The sequence below is a fragment of the Hyposmocoma kahamanoa genome, unplaced genomic scaffold (genome assembly GCF_003589595.1).
Source record: "Hyposmocoma kahamanoa isolate Upper Pololo Valley unplaced genomic scaffold, ASM358959v1 116, whole genome shotgun sequence".
Taxonomy (NCBI): Eukaryota; Metazoa; Arthropoda; class Insecta; order Lepidoptera; family Cosmopterigidae; genus Hyposmocoma; species Hyposmocoma kahamanoa.
Genome location: NW_020653391.1, coordinates 2,929,546 through 2,950,239, shown reverse-complemented (window position 1 = coordinate 2,950,239; position 20,694 = coordinate 2,929,546). Strand labels below are relative to the sequence as shown.

The 20,694-nt window shown below is 34.7% G+C and overlaps 1 protein-coding gene across 1 annotated transcript in view; it reads right to left on the bottom strand.

Annotated features, from left to right (window-relative positions):
* LOC113239779 (solute carrier family 2, facilitated glucose transporter member 8-like) overlaps positions 1 to 17,734 on the bottom strand; it is an 81,989-nt gene extending 64,255 nt beyond the window's left edge. Inside the window, exon 1 of the mRNA XM_026476890.1 lies at positions 17,546 to 17,734. The gene's annotated coding sequence lies outside the window, so the exon portion shown is untranslated. The remainder of the gene's footprint in view (positions 1 to 17,545) is intronic.
* Positions 17,735 to 20,694: the final 2,960 nt, after the last annotated feature.

Sequence of the window (20,694 nt, the reverse complement as noted above, 5' to 3'; positions counted from 1 at the left end):
CGACGACGCGTGGCTTGAATTCGCATGAGGAGATACAATTTATGCGTCATTCTAGTAAAGGCTACTTACTCAAGGTGATTCGTGGCGGTGCGTGAGGCGTGACTGTGTCTATGAAGGTAATGATTTCGGATCTTATTGGACATGTATTGAAATTAAATTTAAAAAAGCATTAACATTGCTGGAATTACGAAATGAATAATGAACTTAATCGTCAAATTCGGCACTTACTGGACCCATAATGGACGATTTTTTAAATTGTCGAAAACAAATCAAATATTTACAACGTCTAAAAATAATTAAAAAGAATTAAAATAACTTTTAATAACCTTTGCCCAGCAGTGGGACATAATAGGTTAATAAAAAAAAAACTTTTATTGAATTATTAATGCGGGTCTAGCTCTCGCAGGATGTCCACGCTTCCTTTTTTGTTCCTTTAGAACATTTTTGGCGTCTGCTGGTGGTACCACATACATGATCGGGACCGCGAGCTCTACAACATGACTATTTGCATTTATGGTTTTTGAAAAAATGAGGGCAGTTTCATTTGCACAGCGTTGTATCTTGTTCTTTATTCGGGTATACTGTACCAGATTCAAGGTTGTATGCGAAAGAGATAAAAAGTCACGATTATTTTCAGTCAATCAGATGACATTTTTGAAATATTGTTATACAATATGTGTTATTCGTTATATCATAAATATATTTGTTGTACGTGATTCATTGTATAAACGAAGATAATTTGTGGAGTAATAATTATTATTTTATTATTATTAGATAATTTGTGAGAAAAATTACGGTAATTTTCTTAAAAGAATTGTTATTTCGTTTAGAGTTAATTTATATTGATGTGCAATCACTGTTTTTGTTAAGTAAACCGTATTTCTGTTAATAAATGAACACTTTCGTTGTGTACTGAGAAATTAGCAGAGGTCTAGTTTTGATACATGTTTTTAAATAATTTTTGATACTAGTTTTGTTAGATAGTTGTTTTATTTATATTTTTTTAGATGTGAAAGTTACTTGATTATTGAACATAATTTTATATGTATTAAGTTTTCTGATATGCACTTAAATATTTCCCTTTTCAAATAAACTTAAATCATATTTGTGTGGAATCTAGACTCATGTTGTCTTTCCATATATCTTTACATGTAGTCTATAATTTTGTATTGTTCGCAGGGCCCTTTCCGTTACGTGGTGCGGGGCAGTGTGATAATAAGTAGAATGTCCCTATTGAGATAACGCGGCTTACTTAGAAATTAAGTCGAAATAAAAAAAATACGATTACCAACCTCTTTGTCATTAGTAACGCATTTCCAATTTGGCACCTAAGGTTTTTTTATATTTGAAAAATGTCAGTTACGCTCATATTACTTAACAATAAAACTGAAACCAAATAATCGTTTGTCGAGTGGTTGTAGATCTCCTTTTGCCTTTTGCCTTTTGCCCTCCAGATACGTTAAGAACTCAATTATTCGATTACGTTAGTTGTGATAAGGAGGTTAGAATACCTAATGGTTACATAAGAATAATGGACGGCAATAAGTATTTTTTAAATAATAGTATCGCATCGTTTGAAAAAAAAAAACAAAGTATTTAAAAAAAAAACAAAAATTTCCAATGTGTAACGATCGCGAAAACTTGAGAACTCGATATTAGAAAATCGCTTATGGTACATAAAAAATCCGTTTTATTATTTTTATAGGCAATTAGCACTGCATTTTAATTGGGACTTTGGGACTTTATAATAACAACATTTTACGTACCAGTAGAGCTCCACGTGAAAGAGTTCGTCCAGTGTAGTCATCGAGTATATAACCAGAAATGACGAGACGAAATAAGGGCCATATATTCCTGGTAACACATTGGCGATACAGGTCTTATAAATATCAACACTCGTTTGCACTGAAATATAGACAGGCCAACTACTGACCGGGGTGTACGTCTCCGTATATTCCAAAAAATATTCTGTGTTTATTGTAATAAAGATAGTAAATATGTCTAACAACGCCGTCCTGTTCTATTCGGTGGTGTAGGAAAAATAGCAAAACATCTAATTACAAAACAAACGGAATCACATTTCATCGGCAATTAAATATTAAATATGTAATTTTGCAATTTTCGCCATTATAGCAAAGCTCAAGTTAACTGGTCGATTTGGAGTGAAACAATTGACGACACCTGTCAATTGTTTCGAACTCGGGCTAGCCAATCGGAGCGCAGTTGTCACAGTAATGATATGGCAGAATAGTTTTCAAACAAATTAAATGACATTTCGTCTCTGTTTCTGGTTATATACTCGATGAGGGTAGTACTGCCACCTTACCTATTTCTGCCGCCAAGCAGTTATGTGGACTAACCTTACCTGCTGGTGTAATTACATGGACATGAGACTATTGTCAACTTATGTCTCAGGGTGACGAGCCTAAGACCTTTGGGGTTGAAAGCTCTGAATGGCACTGCAACTGTTATGGATAGACGTGTCGCTTACCATCAGGCGCACGACTTGTTCGTCCCGTGGTATTATAAAAAAAACCTATATATTCCATCCGTTTAGCTTTTGCAGGTAATCTCGATGTTTTAAATAAATATTGTAAATGATAAATGTATTCAAATGTATATTTACAAAGTGCAACCCCTACAGTTTCTTGTTCTTTCTTCTCGAGCGAATTGACCTTACGAATGAGCAGTAGAGTTTACTCAGTATGACGATTTCAAGTGTAATTTGCTTATCTATGAAAGAAAAAAAAAATTAGATTAAGTTTAGTGCCTTATTCGGGCGTTAACGTGTTTTAATCCGATTCAAAAAAAGCTCTGGGTTAAAACTCGGTCGGCTTCACATCTCTCTCTTCATATTAAGAAATGTCTCCGTGGCCGAACGATTACCACGCTGGACTGTCACGCAGAAGTCTCGAACTCGATTCCCTTGCCGGGAAAATATTTGTATGGCCTACATTTATTTATCTCGTGAGTTTGGGTGTAATTTGTGGTTGTCTATATGTGTGTGTACATGGCACCCGTGATACACGTACGTTACGTACGTAACGTTCTTACGTTTCCGTAGTATGGCGCTATGAGTGTGTGCGTTTTTATTATGAATCTTCTGATAAAATGGTAATAATTATTAATTACCATTAACCAGAATGGATTATTCCACACTAATTGTCTAAAGGCTAGTCATATTTACAACTCGCATACGTACATTTTTCATCTTGAATTTGCCGGATTTGATATCAATATTACAGCAGTTTACATCTTACAAAGGTAATGATATTCATCCGTACTAAGGCCTGATAAAACGCCAAGCAATTAATTATTAATAACTATAATAAATAGTACTTGGATTCGATGTATGGTAAGCCCAGATTGCGGCAAATATACGCGCGCGTCCATGTTATTGGTTTATCGTATAGATTTATTAATATGACTGATAATTATGTACATAGCATTAAAGGTAGTAAGATGTTTAGTATCGTAGTTAGAATTTTAGAAAACAAACTGAACTCATGGACATAATTTAGAAAAGAAAATGAAATAATTATGATAACAGCGTTTATGTAAACCACTAGCCATTTATTATTTATATCAGAATCTTTAATCGAAATCAAAACGATACCTCCTATGAACACTACGCCAACTTAATTTTTGGACCTGTCCTGTTTTCATTTAGTTTTTTGTTTCTTAATTCTTTTTTCATAAAATAGTTTTTTTTCCGAATTTTATTTTTTGGTCCTTTATTTTTTTCGGAAAATTTGGGGAGGACAATATTGGTAAATAAATACGGCTGTTTACAAAAATAACAGAAAATGATCAACAAATAAATTCGGCGTATTGTTAAGTGGAGGTATCGAATAGACGATTGAAGTAATTCTTTTTCAAATTCGATTTTCAAATACGCAATGATCTATTTACTATAGATATGTGGCTAATCGAATAAAAAGCCGTGGTGGTCTGGCGGTTAGACCTCCGCCTGAGTTCGGAATTTCTCGAAATTTATGTTTGAAATTTCAATTTGAAATTTACCATAAACTTTCCGGTGAAGAAAAACATAGTGATGAAATCTGCACTTCGAAGATTACAACCCTTGGAAAACGTATAAAATCTCCAACCCGCTTTGGGCCAGCGTGGTGGACTATGGTCGAAACCTGTGACGGTATGACCTCCTTAAATCGTCATCCCAACTTTTTATCGCCTTTTTCCGGTTCCTAGCTACTCCTATTTAAATTTAAATTTTGAATTGTTCCATAGCTCTTTTGCCTCGCATTCTGATTTTGTTTCGTTCCACTGTCACTCCCTGCTCGATCGCGACAGCGTACGGAGCTGGTTAAAATTCAATCGCGTCTAATTTTGTTGCCTTCACTAAGTTTATAATCATTAGTAATCTAAATGATGTGCTGTGCGAATTTTAATAAGTTTATAACCACTACAGCCTTAACCATGTACCTATGAATATGTATCTGTAATTCATTATAACTCGTCCCTTTTGGGCCTTACTTCTTTGTTATCTTTTCTTTCCTTATCCGGCTTGAAATAAATTTGTGGACCTGAAGATTTCTGTTTTACTGCCGTGAACCTGGTCATGGCTTGTTAGGGTTACAACCCTTTCAAACCCTCGCCTGAGAGGAGACCCGTGCGTGGCGGTGGGACGTATTAATGGTAATGGTATGATGATGTGGTCAGTGGCTCTTCTTTTTCTTATAATATCAAGTGACGGGACGAACAAGTCGTGCGCCTAATGGTTAGCTACACGCCTGTCCATAACAGTTGCACTCCGAGGGGCACTACTATTGCGCGTGTCACCCTGAGACATAAGTTGACAAGTCCCATGTGCCTGTAATTTCACTAGCACCCATACCCGTCTAAACCGGAACGCAGCTAATGCTCACATTACTGCTTGGCGACAGAAATAGGTAAGGTAGTGTTTCCTTGAACGAACTGTATCACAGTCTGCTACTAAAGTCTATGCCAGAAATAAATTTCGGTAATCCAAATATAATTAAATTCATATTTCAAATTTCGACGGTGAGGGCCGTAAATGTGTGAGAGTAGCGTAAGATCTTTGTGGGTGGCACAAACTAGAGGAAGCCTATACCCAGCAGTGGGTAAAGTTTTAATAATAATAATAATAAAGAGAAACAAATGTAGGCCATACAAATATTTCTCCCGGCCCGGGAATCGAACCTGGGGCCTCTGTGTGGCAGTCCGGCATGCTAACGGTTCGGCCACGGAGGCAGTTAAAGTCAGACAAAGTCGCGCTGTGAAATTTCTCACAGATGGCGCTACGGCAAAAAGTCTTTAAAAAACCAAAATCAGAGCTGTAACAAGCACATAGTAAAATTCGTAAGGCTTGCTGGTTCGTTACTTAGCTCAGTTGGGAAAGCGTTAGGCACGGTATGCTGAGTGCGCTGGTTCGAATCCAGCCAGATCGATGAAATTTTTTTGTGAGTTAGATCTTTGCATTAATATATACGCTAGGTTATGATTTTATATAAATTCATCTTATTTTACCTTATTTGGTATGCCAGGTTGGTGTGTCTGGCAATCTCTCTTCCTAGATTTCTTTTATTTTAATATGTAAAGTTTCCTAACGTAAAGTTTAATATGTAATGTTATATTTTTATGTGCAATTGCACTATCACCTGATACTGGCGACCTGGTGACCCATAACAGGTTTTAGCTCGCTTCGACTATTCCCAATAATAACGTTGTTAATATTCTTAACCGATATAAAAAAAAAGAAAACTGTATTTTTTGTGTACTCCGACATTTGTGAACCGATTTCAATGATTTCTTTTTTGTTGGGAAGGGGGTTCCTCAGCAGTGGTCACATTCAAATTTGAAGAAAATATTCCACCTCTAAGGGTGAACAATTAAGGGATGAATCCGGTTTATTGGATTTCACCCACTTTCCGTAGGCAGTGTCACTCAGAGCTTTAAATCGCAAAGATCTGAGGGGCACTGCCACCCCGTCATCCTGAGACTTAACGTAATTTCACCAGGAATATTTATTATATAATTTTCATTAGCGTCATCTATTTGACCCCCTAGATTTGGTAGAAGCCACTACCATTTGTAAGTAACTTGCTGGTTAAAAACGAAGAAAAGCATTCAACGTGACATAAATAACATTGATTTTTTCTTTTTTTATCTGTGGCTCACTGTACCATAGACAGCATAAATGGACATCCCTAACGAATAAGTATACAATTTTCCATCACTGTACCAAATATTAACGTTATCTTCAAATTAAAAGTATTAAATACGTCTGCATGTGTATAACATGACATTATTATTATTATTTCAATTCTAAAATAGAAATAGGGTCAAGTAACAAGTTTATTACAACCGAACTTACGATTACCAAATTAATGTAAACAGGCACTTCTTTTTATAGCACGTAAGGTTTAATTTCCAACGATTAATTTTGTCAGTTCATGTACATCTGTTAATAAAAAGAAGGCTGAGGACAGCTGCTTAACATCGTGAGATTTTTTGTGGAAGTAATTTTAATTTATTATTGTGTTTTTTTTTAAACAGGTACAAGGATATTAGTGATTATTATATTAGTTTTAAATTACTACATACAGTTCAGTGCTTTAGCCGATTGGTGCGCTGTGGTCTCTCATTAGGGTTTCTGCTCAAGATTTCTCGACTCGAGAAATCACGGGAAATCTGCAGCTTGATTTTGATTGCCTCTCCCGATCGGAAACTGCGTCTTTTCCGAGTCGAGGCGCATAATTGCGATTCACAACTGGCCGATCGGAAACTTCTGAACAATAAGTGATTTAACTCACATATTAGAAAGATATTGTAGGAATCAGGTTCATCTTCTTGCTCGGAAACCCATCTGATTTCGAGACCCGGATGGGCTAGCCGATCGAATCGATTCCTATTTGAATTAAAATCACTTCTTGTCTCGAAGTTGACCAGCAGGCGCTGGTCAATTTCGAGACAAGAAAAATATTCTCGAGAACTCGAGAATTGAATTACGTTTTTAAATTACTGAAAAATTTACTTATAAATCTTTGCAGACAGTGCAAGAGTCCAAGGTATGCAAATATTTTACGAAGAACAAAGTTTCTTTAAGCGCGCAATTACTTATATGTTCTTTTATGATTATATTAATTATATTAACAAAATTATAGTTATAATTTAATATTATATTTGTAACAATAAATTACATTACTTGCATAAACACTACATATATTATTTTGCTTTACATTTTTTACTTGATACATAATAGTTTTAGAGTTAGGTATATGTATTTGCGTGTGATGCACTTTGGTGGTATGGCTTACTGGGTTGCAATCGCTCACCATATATTACTGGTCGAAAACCAGCTCTGTTTCACTTCTCACGGTCTTCAGTATTTATACTGAGTCAGGGTTATTTCAGCACAAACTGTACTCATAGGTGCATAAAATTTTAGTAGTTCTCGCAGTGTGTTTGTTTTTCTCACAGTATGTGTTTTATGTAAATGTGTATTAAATGAATAATGTATGTTCTATGTGATTTTGTGTTATACTTTGTGAAGTAATTGTAAATGTTTTGTTTCTGTTTGTATTTGTGCTGAATAAACGTGTTACCTATCTATTTACTTAAAGATTTCACAACAATGATTATAACTTAAAAAAATTACTTAAAAGTTTATGGAATTACATGCAATTGCCAAGTGTTATTGAAATCGGTTAACGGAAAGTGGGAGAAATCCAATAAATCGAATTCAACCTCTAATTTTCCATCTTTAGAGGTGGGCTTGTATTCAAATTTAAAAGGGACCACTCTTTCCAACAAAAAAGAATCATCGAAATCGGTTTACAAATGCCGGAGTAATCGCGGAATATACAGTCGAATTAAGAACAGCCTCCTTTTTTTGAAGTCGGTTAAAAAAGATATTCGGTTATATAAATGTATAAAACTTAACATCAATTTGTTTTTTATTAAAGCCATTTAAAGCACTATGTCAGCTGTCAAACTCGCTCGCGTAAAAATTTTAAGTTAAACCATTAACTTACGACCTTAATATGGACGACGGGTCTAATACAAAAACCACGAAAAAAATGTCCCAAGTCAACCTATTTAAACATAGTGACATGTAAAGGAATATGAAAAAGCTAAAACGTTGAATTTAAATTGTAATGTCATCGCAGTACTGTCTAATTTTGCTTGCTTCGCTGTCTGTCGAACAAACGAAGACTAAAGCGTGAATGACGCTCTGTATACGATTTTAACGCCCTATAAGTTCGGACACTTTTTAGCGCGGACCCGATGTCCATATAATTGTAAGTCTATGAGTTAAACAGAAAAAATGGCACATGGTCTACCGAACAAAGAAGTTTGGGTGCCTCTGATGTAGATTTAAATGGATATATTATTATACACCTATTTTTTTTGTCACCGAAAATTTCGTTCATACAGCATTTTTGTACTCTTGAAGTTGATCGTTGAATATTGAAATTTTATCTATACTTTTGATTAGGTTGAGTATCTTTTATAAACTTTTATAACCATTTAAATATATTCATATAATGAAAGTGTTCGTCCAGAGAAGTACTGCCACCTTGCCTATTTCTGCCGCCAAGCAGTAATGTTAGCATTACTGCGTTCCGGTTTTGAAGTATAACGGTGCTGATGAAATTACAGGCACATGGGACTTGTCAATTTATGTCTCAGAGTGACGGGCACAGTGGCAGTGCCCCTCAGATCTTAGCGATTTAAAGCTCTGAGTGGCACTGCAACTGTTATGGACAGGCTACAGGGTAAGCTACACTACCATCAGGCGCACGACTCGTTCGTCCCGTCACTTAATATTATAAAAATATATACGTATATACCTTTATATTCAGCCTTGAGGAAGGCATTTTTATCTACTATTACGTTTGATATAATGTTAGTAGTGGAGAATAAAGATATGTTTACTAATTTGCAAACCTCCACTATACATACGTACATTATATAAATTGATGTAAGCGTTAAGATTCTTCTTGTATTCGACAAAGTAATAGCATTCAACAAACTGACTCACTGTTTGTTCAATGCTAATATATTTTACACGTCAAAATTCATTGTGTGAAATTGAAGAAGATAATTATGATATTTTCAGTTTGAAGCCAATAAATATGGCTAAAACGATTTTTAACGAGTTCTTAGGTTATCGCTACTGTGGCACCGCAGTTAATTTATATATGGCATAACACCCGCTACCATGATTACTGCTACACATTGAAAATGAAACTAATTCATTTCTTTCTATTGTTAGGCCCTTTCTTATATAGTAAAATAAATAATATATCTTCACTTTATGCTCTCTCTAAACACGAATGCAAGTTAAAATTGACTAGATGTCTATTGCAACTCAACTAGGATGAGACTGAAAATCTGCTTAAAATCGTCAAATAACTTCACGCGTACCCACTCACACGCACGCACGCACGCTACGTAAACAAGCGTGTGTGTGTACACACGCTTACATTTCGGGTTCTTTACAACTTTACTGCCTCTGCGGCCGAACGGTTACCATGCTGGTCGGCCACGCAGAAGTCCCGGGTTCGATTCCCGGACAGGTAAAAATAATTGTATGGTCTAGATTTATTTCTCTCGTGACTTTAGGTGTCACTTGCCGTTTCCCTAGTGTGGGGCTATGATTTTGTGCGTTATTATTACTTTTTATAAGTTGTGGTCGCAATTCAGGCACTTTATTTACTTGAAGTATGAACTTTTTCTTAGTATGAACTAAGTAATAACTATCTCCATTTCGTCATTAATGCGTATAAAATTTCTATTTAACCTCATTAGCTTGGAAAGGCTTTCTCAATAGAAATCTGCGCGCAAAAGCATTTTTGGAATTTTTGAACAGTTTTTGGAAAAAAAAAACTTTTTTGAAATTCGAACTTGGCCTATATCTATGGATGCACCTAATTTTTTCTTCGATAAAAAAAACATAATGACACGTTACGTTACGTTCAAAAAGTATTTATCTACATTGTTTATGTTTTATGTAATACAAATCCGTAATATATTTCATTCTTATTATTGTTAACATTAAATTAAAACCGGTACCAAATTTTGTTTATTAAGTTATTTTTGATGTGTGAATGAATAAAACTAATTTCTTATAGTTCAACTGTTTTCTATCATCTACCATTTTCCTCCTTATAGTGAAGTGAAAAGTTGTGTGTTTTGCTGGGCAGTCGTTGGTTTACGTCTCGTGGCTCGAAACCCTCGCGATGCAAACGCGCGATTGCATCGATGCAGTCGCGCGTTTGCATCGCTACATGTAGAACTACATGGCTTAGTGCAGCGTGCCCGCGACTGGCGAGGCGACCATTGGTCGTGAGACTTGCAGCGATCAGTCTTTGCAACTATCACTAGATGATCAATAATTGATCATCTAGTTATTAGTGTTCTAGTAATGTACAAATATAGGTCAATTAATGCAATTCGTAATCGCCGCAGACTATTAAATGGATGAATATTAAATCTCCTTGTTATCCTTCATAAGGCACGGACCCGTAAAACGGAATTTTCTAACAAAAAAGTTTAGTTCTGATACTTTATCCATTTTCCCTGTAGGTACAATAATTATTCGAAAATTCACTAAGCTGCAGTCGGTCGCCGGTAATGTTACGTCGCTAGTCGCCCCCATGCTGCACTGTATTTGGGCTCTTTCACATAAACATGATCGCCCTAAGGGCGCTTACGTATATTGCGTCGTAGCACGACGCGACGTCGGTCGTGTCGTGTTTATATGTAAGAGCCCTGAAGGTAGATGATTAGCAACATCGCGTTTGCATACTCGACCAAATTAAAAAACGCATGATGCGAGTGAAGCTCCTATATACTTACGTTGTCTTTTAATTTGGTCGAGTATTACTTATTTGACAGCTTTTGACAGTTATTTTTTCGGACGGACGTCAGACGGAGAGCGAAAGTAGACCCCTTGTAGCGAATCCGAGACTATTTAAATCTAGAAAACTCGGACCGACTTCGGTTGTCGCTTATGCACTAAGTTCGACTCGCATCCGAGACAATACGAATATTGCTTGTATGTCCACCTAGAGATAAAATGGTACCTGTGACATTTGTGACCGCCATTTCTCGGATTTGTGGGGATCTATGTACTTTGGTTTTCCGTCCGAAACAATGACTGTCAAATAATTTTAGTACAGAGGTGCAATAACCATTAGAGGTGCAATATTTTCTTCAAATTCATAAATTTGACCACTACTGAGGAACCCTCTTTCCAACAAAAAAAGAATCATCAAAATCAGTTCACAAATTCGCGTAACACACAAAAAAAAACATACTGTCGACTTGAGGGAGTTTCTCTTCTTTTTTTAAGTCGGTTTATAAAACAATATTACTTTAACCTTACATTACATTTTCTTACCATGACGCGTAAAGTAAGCATAAGTTAAAACTATGGTGTTTTTAAAGGCAACCTTGTAACTATTTACTCACTGAATTTGTACTATGATGCGACTTTGACATTGTTCTTATATGAAATTATTTATCTTAAAATAGAGCATTTGCATACTACGCCCGACACGTAACAGCGGGTCTAATCTTGTTCTCCCTCCGACATTCTTCCGAATCAATTACTGTCAAATGAGTAATATTCGACCGAATTAAAAAACAATGTGAAGTATGAAGCTTCATTCACATCATGAATCTTTTAATTTGGTTGACTATTACTTATTTGACAGCAATTGTTTGGGACGAACGTACAAGGCCTGATATGAATCGGACGTAATGCGCAGCGCCGAGCGAGGATCGCGACGCCTCCAAAGAGCCCTTCCCTCGCGGCGCAATCGAAGTAACCGGGCTCTTGCTTCCCAACATCGTTAATTTATAATTGCACCATTTGCACCAGAATTTTCCAACCACTTGGGAAAATATCACTGTAAGTAAGTATTCCATTTTAATCGCTTGCCTGCAAGAGGCCGCCAGTAATAAATAAAATAAAAAACATTTATTTCGGGCGACAATGACCCACATGAAAATAAACTACATTGAAATTGAAATTACTGTCTACAGTTAAGAACTAAAATAATATAATCAGAATTAAATAGACAATAAAATGTTATAAAAGTAAAATAAAATAAAATGAAAGAAAATTGAAATAAAATTAAATAAAGCCAAAATTAAAATCACAAGTACATAATTTATTGATGTCTAAATCGATTCCATCCATAACCGGCACCATAACGGGCATGCATATCACAATAATGCCGAATATAGGGACAATTTAACCTGCCAACTATCATAGCCAGGATGATATTGGGGCTGGCTCGCACTCTGGGCACCAGTAACGCACACCTTTTGCCCATGATTATACGCAGACTTTTAATACACGACATTCGTTATTTTTCTCCTAATGTGATGGTTTTACATATCAATACACACCCGCGCTCGCCATAATGACCTGTAATAAATACCCAGGTAGGAACAGTCAACAGCACATCAAGCTATATACCTTGAAAAAGATCCGTCAATGTTATAGGTTCTGACATGCTGCCGTCTGTACATGAGGCAGTTATATTGATATCATGTCACCTGCCAAATTCTTTTTGTTCCGTCCTATACAAAGAAGAGGCGGTTGTCGAGTTTTTTTATACCGCCACCTGCCTGCTATGAGAATTGAATAACTTTAAAAAAAAAATTGATCACAAAAGTTTGCTTAACTGCGGAGACCGCAGTAACGACCACGATTACTGAAACGCATTTGGAAGTCCTCATCAAAACGAATCATAACGAGCCTAAATACAAGATAGCGGCTGTACGCTGTTGAGGAGTCCCTCTCTGTTGGAACCTCTATGGTTGTACTGATGTATGGGCATCAGATCATGTTTTCGATGTAGCTTTTATTCAAATATTGAATGTCAATGTAAGTACGGGTGAATAACTATTTCACCTCACTGGTTGGAAAGGCTTTCTTCCTCATTAGAAATCCGCGCGCAAAAGCGTTTTTTGCACGTTCGGGTGGAAAAGGTTTATGAAATTGTAACTTGATGATGGACTGTGGTACACCGAACTTTTTCTTTCGATGAAATAAAGATAATGACACTTTCAACTACGCGATTTTTCGTACATTATGTAATATAAATCCGTTGGTATATTTTATTCTTATTATTGTTGACATTGAATTGACAATGATATCTCCCTGGAATCTATTTTTGAACCACTCGCTTCCTTCGCTTGCTCAGGTTTCAATACAAGCACTCGCGTCAAACAGCAACTTCGCAGCCTTGCATAACAAATAACTATTGTTTCATTAGGTTATGGGAAATATTTATTACTATTTTTATCTTTTTTTTTATAATAATTGATACTCATTTGTGTTTAATAATGTTTAATAATGTGTTTAGTACAATGCTCTGCGTGTACAATTCAACAACGCTTTTGGGGTACTGATGGGGCTGCCCCGGTACTGCAGCGCTTCAGGTATATTCGCAGACGCGCGTGTGGATTGTTTCCACGCCACGATGCGCAAGCGATGCACTTCCTTGGTGCGTAGGATGCGGGCCAGCGCCAACAGTATCTTGAGCATGATAGCTGGCAGACTTGATTGCGTGTACATAAATAAATGTCGTATAATAAAAGGTGCCATTATTATACACCTTAGTTAGTTTATTTGTTTATTTAATTTTAATTTTAATCTAATCGTTTCAATATAATTTTAATTTCTTAGAATGTATACAACTTTATATTTTAATATTTTATTTTATTTTATTTATTTTAATTAATAGAGTCAATTTTAATATGTATAATTATCAAAATAATAATAATAATAATAATAATAATGTAACTAAATGTGTAATGTTGTGGACTGTGTTGTCTGAAGGGAATAAATGAATATGAATATCCAAAAAAAATCTTTTATTCCATTAACGCCAAGCCTATGATATAGTGATGTGACATGTTATGAATTTCCACTTTACATTAATTCAATTAATTCTCCTAAGTCAAAGAAGAACATATCTGAACACAAGATGCACCATGAATCCATGCTAAACTAGAATATTCAAATAACACAAGGAATATCATAATATTTATTTATTAATTTCAATTGACAATGAAAGTGTTAGTAGCAGTAGAGCGCCTTGTGACGAATTTCGTCCAGGGAAGTACTGCTTACCGTCTGCCGTCAATCAGTAAAGTCAGCATTATTGTGTTCCGGTTTTGAAGAGTAAGTGTGCTGGTGAAATGACAGGCATATGGGACTTGTTAACTTATTGTAACTTAAATTATAAATTGTAACCGTTCGGCCACGGAGGCAGTTAAGTTTAGAATTATGTTCGAGTAAGTGTAAGGACGAATAAGTCATGCGTCTGATGGTAAGCGACACGCCTATCCATAACAGTTGCATGGCCACTACGAGCTTTAAATCTCACAGATCTTAAAGGCACTGCCTGTGCCCCCGTCACCCTGAGACATGAGTTGACAAGTACATGTGCCTGTAATTTCATTCATGCTCACATTAATGCTTGGCGGCAGTAATAGGTATGGTTGCAATAGTTAAATACTCAATACTGAACGAATTATTTCACAAGGAGTTCTAGTGCTACTAAAATCTCTATAGACCTCTAGGTCACTATAAAATTTAATTTTAATTGGAACGGAAAGTGGGTGAAATTCAATAAACCGTATGATACCACTACGGAGGTACCCCCTTTCCATCAAAAAAGAATAATCGAAACTGGTTCATAAATGTCGAAGTAATCGCGTAATATCCACACAAAAAAATATAGTCGAATTGAGAACCTCCTCCTTTTTGCAGTCGTTTTAAAAGTTTTGTACTTTTAATAGTAAATTTATTTATATCTAAAATTAAGTAATGCAATTTAAAAAAAAAACAAAAATACGTCAGTTACCATATATTTCTCGCTGCATTCCAACTTACGTAACTAACAACTTCGTAATGTTTTGATGTTTCAATTTTGTACGTGTTTCTAATTGTGGTGTTAAATTTGTTAATAACATAGTAACCCTACTAGTTTTTTTTTTAATTTATTTATTTCGTATATACATAAACTTTACCCTACGACGTTACCCTATGACTTACGGAAAAAAATTAAACAACGAGTTTCCAATCACTAAACTAGGTAAAAACTTTTTTTTATGATAACTTTTTTAATTGACCTGGTAAGGGGACGAACAAGTCAAGCGCCTGGCAGTAAGTGACACGCCTGTCCATAGAAGTTGCAGAGCCACTCAGAGCTTTAAATCACAAAGATCTGAGCGTGCGTCATTCTAAAACACAAGTTAACAAGTTCAAAGTGTCTGTAATTTTACCAGCGTGCAGTGTCTTATGAATTGAGGATTTTTATAGAAATTGAAATAAACTTTAAATTGGATCATTTTCGGTGTAAGGTTTCTGCTTAATTTCCGTAGCAATTTTTATGATTGAAAATATTAAATAATATTTCATGATAATATACTCAAATGTTTAAATAATAAAAATTGCCAAGGATTAATCAATAAACACTAACCCGAGAAAGACAGAAATACTCAATAAACTTGAATATTTATAGTTCTAGAGAGATATAATAATAATTGAAGCTATCAGCGCAGTAGTGGTGTAACTCAAATTAATTTTTTTCTGAAGTACATAATTATTTTATATTTGGATGCCACTTGAAAGTATTAAAAAAATACTAATTAAATATTTTTATACATGAAAGTGGCATCCAAATATAAAATAAATTTATGTAGTTTGGCATCATTTAGAGTGCTTACATACGGCGAGTTTTAGCAGCAACGCAAACGCGCGTTTGTGATACGCGCGATTGCATTACACTTGTACAATCGCCTATAAATACCAAGTGTAGCGATGCAATCGCGCGTTTGTATCGATGCAGTCGCGCGCTTGCATCGCGCTTGCTTCGCTGCTAGAAGTCAACGTGTGTAACCGCTCTTAAAGTAATATTGTAGAAAAAAAATGTGGACTACGCCACCTATGCGCTGACAGCCTCAAAGAAGGATGACGACATCCCATGTATTTTGTGACCCAGTGTTTTTGATAACGTGCATTAAAGAGACCTATCAATACTTGTGATTCATTATCAAAGCATCAAAAAAGCTAATTGAGTACAGCCTGTAGAAGATGGGGTTTATAAACTTGATATAGGTTATGTTTATAACATTGTCCTGTTTTTCGCTTCAGATGTTTGTTCGTAATAGCAGACAACAACAAGTTTTTAGTTTGTTTCTAAATATAATAAAGAACTTGCTGAATATTCCTAAATCTACCAAAAACATTTAATGTAACGTTAACATGTGTTCTGTCGCAATGAAAATGAGTAAAAATTAAATCAGCCCAAATGGTAGAAGTCCACCACAAATGGTCACACTGTTCTCAATTTCAAAGTGACATTGACATTAGCAAGAGGCCTCTTATCAAAACGTTCCTTTGCTAATATTCGTATCTCTCATTTAAATATTGTCTAAACATTTTTGTCACATTGTGTTTTCTTTTTTACTTTATGTTATTATTGTTTAATTGATTAGGTATTTTATAACTTCAATGTTTTATAAGTGTACTATAAAATAACAAATACTTTAGGTAGGTAAACATTCACTCATGCTTAAAACGAAACGTACATACAAGAACGTTATTTAGGTTCGTATTCGAACTCTACTCAATACTCAAGTCAGGACTTGAGCATGGCAGTGACCACTGAAAATCATACTCAAGTCTTTGGCATTACGGTCGTATTTCCAGTGCTTAAAATCATACTCAAGACGCTCAAATTGGGCATTGAGTAGAGTCCTGGATTACGACCCGTGATCTATGATCGAATTAAATTAATTTGGTTGTGTTCTTGCATCTATTCTAAAATATATTGTTTTGCTATTTCTTTATTCCCGACTTCTAAAAATATACAAAAATATATTAATAACTAGGCATAAACTAAAACGTAAAATTATACTAGCACAGTCCATGAACGGCACTTCGTACATTTTGGGTCAGTTTTCGCCATACTTACTTACTATTTCGAAGAAAACGAGGCCTTAAGAGAATAAACATTTTAGAATATACTTCCGATTTGTTTTGATAGAGTGATGGGGGCAGTGGCAGTGCCCCTCAGATATTTGTGATTTAATGCTTTGGGTGGCACTGCAACTGCTAAAGACAGCCGTGTCGCTTAACACCAGGCATACGACTTGTTCGTCCTGTCACTTGGTATAAAAAAATACTTTGAATATATTTCAAAGTTTCCTCGACCAGTCACGCTGTCATTGTATAATTACAATTTACGCTACTTCTACAACCTGCAAAGGTTCCTAAATTTTTAATTAGTACTGTTTTATTTGTAAAAAAATGGAAATTCAAATTAAATACGATTACTGATTACCATCTATTTGCGTAAAATTCGCCATTAAGAGTTTAATTAATCGTCTGTGGAATTAAGGAATAACAATCTCAAAATGTTAGACAGACGTGAATGGATTAAATCGTGTAAAATAATCTTAATAAAGTCAACGTTTTAATTTATGACGATTAAAATTTACATATAAATAGTTACTTGAAATTGAAACTTACAGAGTTGTGAGAGGTCCGCAAAATTCTCAGAGCAAAGCAATCACAGACAACACTGTTAGAATACGCCAGACTCGAAAAGATAAGCACCAGACACTAGCTTCTAAAATGGAAATATCTGGAATATCCTTTTTATTCGAAACGGTATTTTTTTCGTTATCTCACTTTTTGCACTTCACTATAGGAAACACCAGCCGTAAAAATTCGTAAACATTAATATTTTAAAACAAAAGAAAACAATTTTTTAATTTAAAAATGGAATACGTTTGGATGCGTTACATAATAAATATTCGAAATTCGAGAAAATTACTTTTTAGTCGTTTCAAAAGAGATCGCGATTGAAAAAGAACCGTCGTATTTGAAGGTGATCTAACGCGTGTGGCAAAGCCGAGCTTCGCCCATTCACTAACTGCGTGGCTTGCCAAGGCGCTCTTATGAAGCCGACAAAATGTAAACAAACAAAAGAAGTGAAGTGAAATGTTGCGGTTCACTTTGTACTTGTACATAATTGTGGTAAGATTAACTGTGGTTTGTAACCTGTAAGGGACTATTCAAATTATGTACATTCTTTCGCGGAAATATCTACAAAAGTTGCTCTGTATCCATATATTGCATTGTATTTACGTCATTGTACGAAAGTGCTTTTATTCAAAGTTGTTTAGGACAAAATAATATACATGATTACAATTATACTATACATATTTTTAAATATCATAAACAACAACTTTTGTTTAATGACGTTTTACAAAACATAACAAAACTAAACTTTATAGATCTGTATTAGGTAGTAAGTTCAAACGTGCGTACCGACGCGACGCGTTTGCTCCTTCGTTTTGTATGGGACTGGTGTTTACGCCAGCTAAAGCTTTTTTATGTTACCGCACGGAGTTATCACCATTTAGAACGATCTATTTTTATTATATTCTAGTATTAGTTTTTTTTACAAACGAAATTAAAACCATTTCAAATAAGTATATCGTACATGATACAAAAAAAATCATTGATATATATATATGTAAAGTACCTACTGGACACATCGGTTTTCTTATAAAATTTCGAGGTAAGTTTGTGTTTTTTCTGTCGTAAAAATTTTTCACACCGTATAGTAATCAGTGTATACCCAATGATGAATGAATATTGATGAATCAATATTCAGCACTTTCACTGTTTTTCGGAATCAACCAAAGCCATGAGAGATTGTGGCAACCCTTAAAATATTTGTATTTTTGTACGAAAGCGAAATCTGACGGATTTTTAAAAATCGTCGAAGAAAAGCTATATTTTTATGATGTTATTGTCCTGTAAATAACCATGTATAAGTATTTATTTAGTACGGCTTTAATAATAATAATAATAATAATAATAAAAAATCTTTATTAAACTGTCTACAAATGTTGTCTTAAACTAAGTTCTGCAAAACTGTTTTCACAGTTTGTCTACAGGATAGTCTCTATAATAACATTATAACTATTGATATGTAGGTATATATGGACTATTTTGAATTATTGCAACTATTCTATATATTTCATGGAAGTGTTTCTAACAAATATTTTTTAAGAAGCTAATTTATTTTTGTCATGTACCATGCGAATGTTATCAGGTAAATTATTAAACAAATAAGGTAATCTTTTATTGAATGTCCTGTCTCCATAGTAGTTAGTCACTCGAGGTACTTCGTATTTACCGGAGGTCACCGTCCTGGTACTATGACTATGATTGACCAGTACTAAGCCATGCTCCAGATTGCCATGGTTATTTATTGCGAGTAAGTATTTATGCTTTAAGTGAACAGGAAGTATCTTTACAATTTTAAACAGTTTATAATAATTTCCATCACAACTTTGCTTTGTTTTATTGTTTACAAGTAATTTTAAAAATCTAATTTTAATGATCTTCGTCAAACAAAATCTTTTATAATAACATGTTAAATGTTTCGATTCGAGTTCAGTGGTCAGTCACGAACTCATTTAAGTTAGACGCTTTGGACTTTGGACTCTTCTTATCTTATGTGTCATAGAGTTGAATTGAAATCTTAAATATCAAGTATGACGAGCGCTTGACCTTCTCCTGGGATCAGTTCATCTCCAGATAATGATACGAAGACATTGAAATGCACAATTTGTGATACACTGTTTTGATGCTGTCACTGTCATTCGCAAGTAGTGTTGGGTCATGGAAAAATTTTCATTTTGAAAATCACATTTTTCCGAATATTTTTTGACAGTGACACGTGACCAAAGTTAAAGATACTGAACGCTATTACGAGAATTTGTTAATATACATATGTATAACAATTTCATGTCATATTTTTTTTACAATTTTTTTTTATAATATCAAGTGACAAGACAAACAAGTCGTGCGCCTGATGTTAAGCTACACGCCTGTCCATAACATTTGCAGTGCCACTCAGAGCTTTAAATCGCAAAGATCTGAGGGGCACTGCCACTGCGCCCGTCAACCTTGAGACATAAGTCGATAAGTCCCATGTGCCTGTAATTTCACCAGCACTCTGCAGAAATAGTTGGCAGTACTTCCCGAGACGAGCTCTTTCACAATTCTTCAATTTCAATTTCTTTCTACTGCTACTAAAATCGTTAAAATCTAAAATATGCTCCATGATTTTTTTTTTGTAATGTCGCTTTCGTCCTTTTTACAAAACACCGATGACATGTCATATCCAATAACAGGTAATATTTGTATTGTATTAAATGAAGTAGTCTTTATCACTATAACCAATTGGTGTGTATTAAATGATACATTAGATATATATATATTCAATATTAATGAGAAAGAAAGCATGATACTTGTTTGGACAAGGAAGTGATAATCCCTATGTACGTAATTTGAGAACGCGAAACAAATTGATTGGTTCTTTTACAAATTTAGAAATTGTTAGCTCGGGTACACACAATATGGCCATAAGAGTCTATAACAAAATACCTCTTAGAATAAGAAACATTGAAAATAATTACATGTTCGCAAACGCTCTGAAAAGTTACTTGCTCTCGAACTGTTTCTATGACCTAAAAGAGTATTTCGATAATAAAAGTACATGACAATATGTGTACAGTATAGTAAGTTAAGTTTGGCATGAATTTATGTGTACCTATTAGTATTAATATAGTGAAGTAAGTTAATTGCAGTGCCCTTAC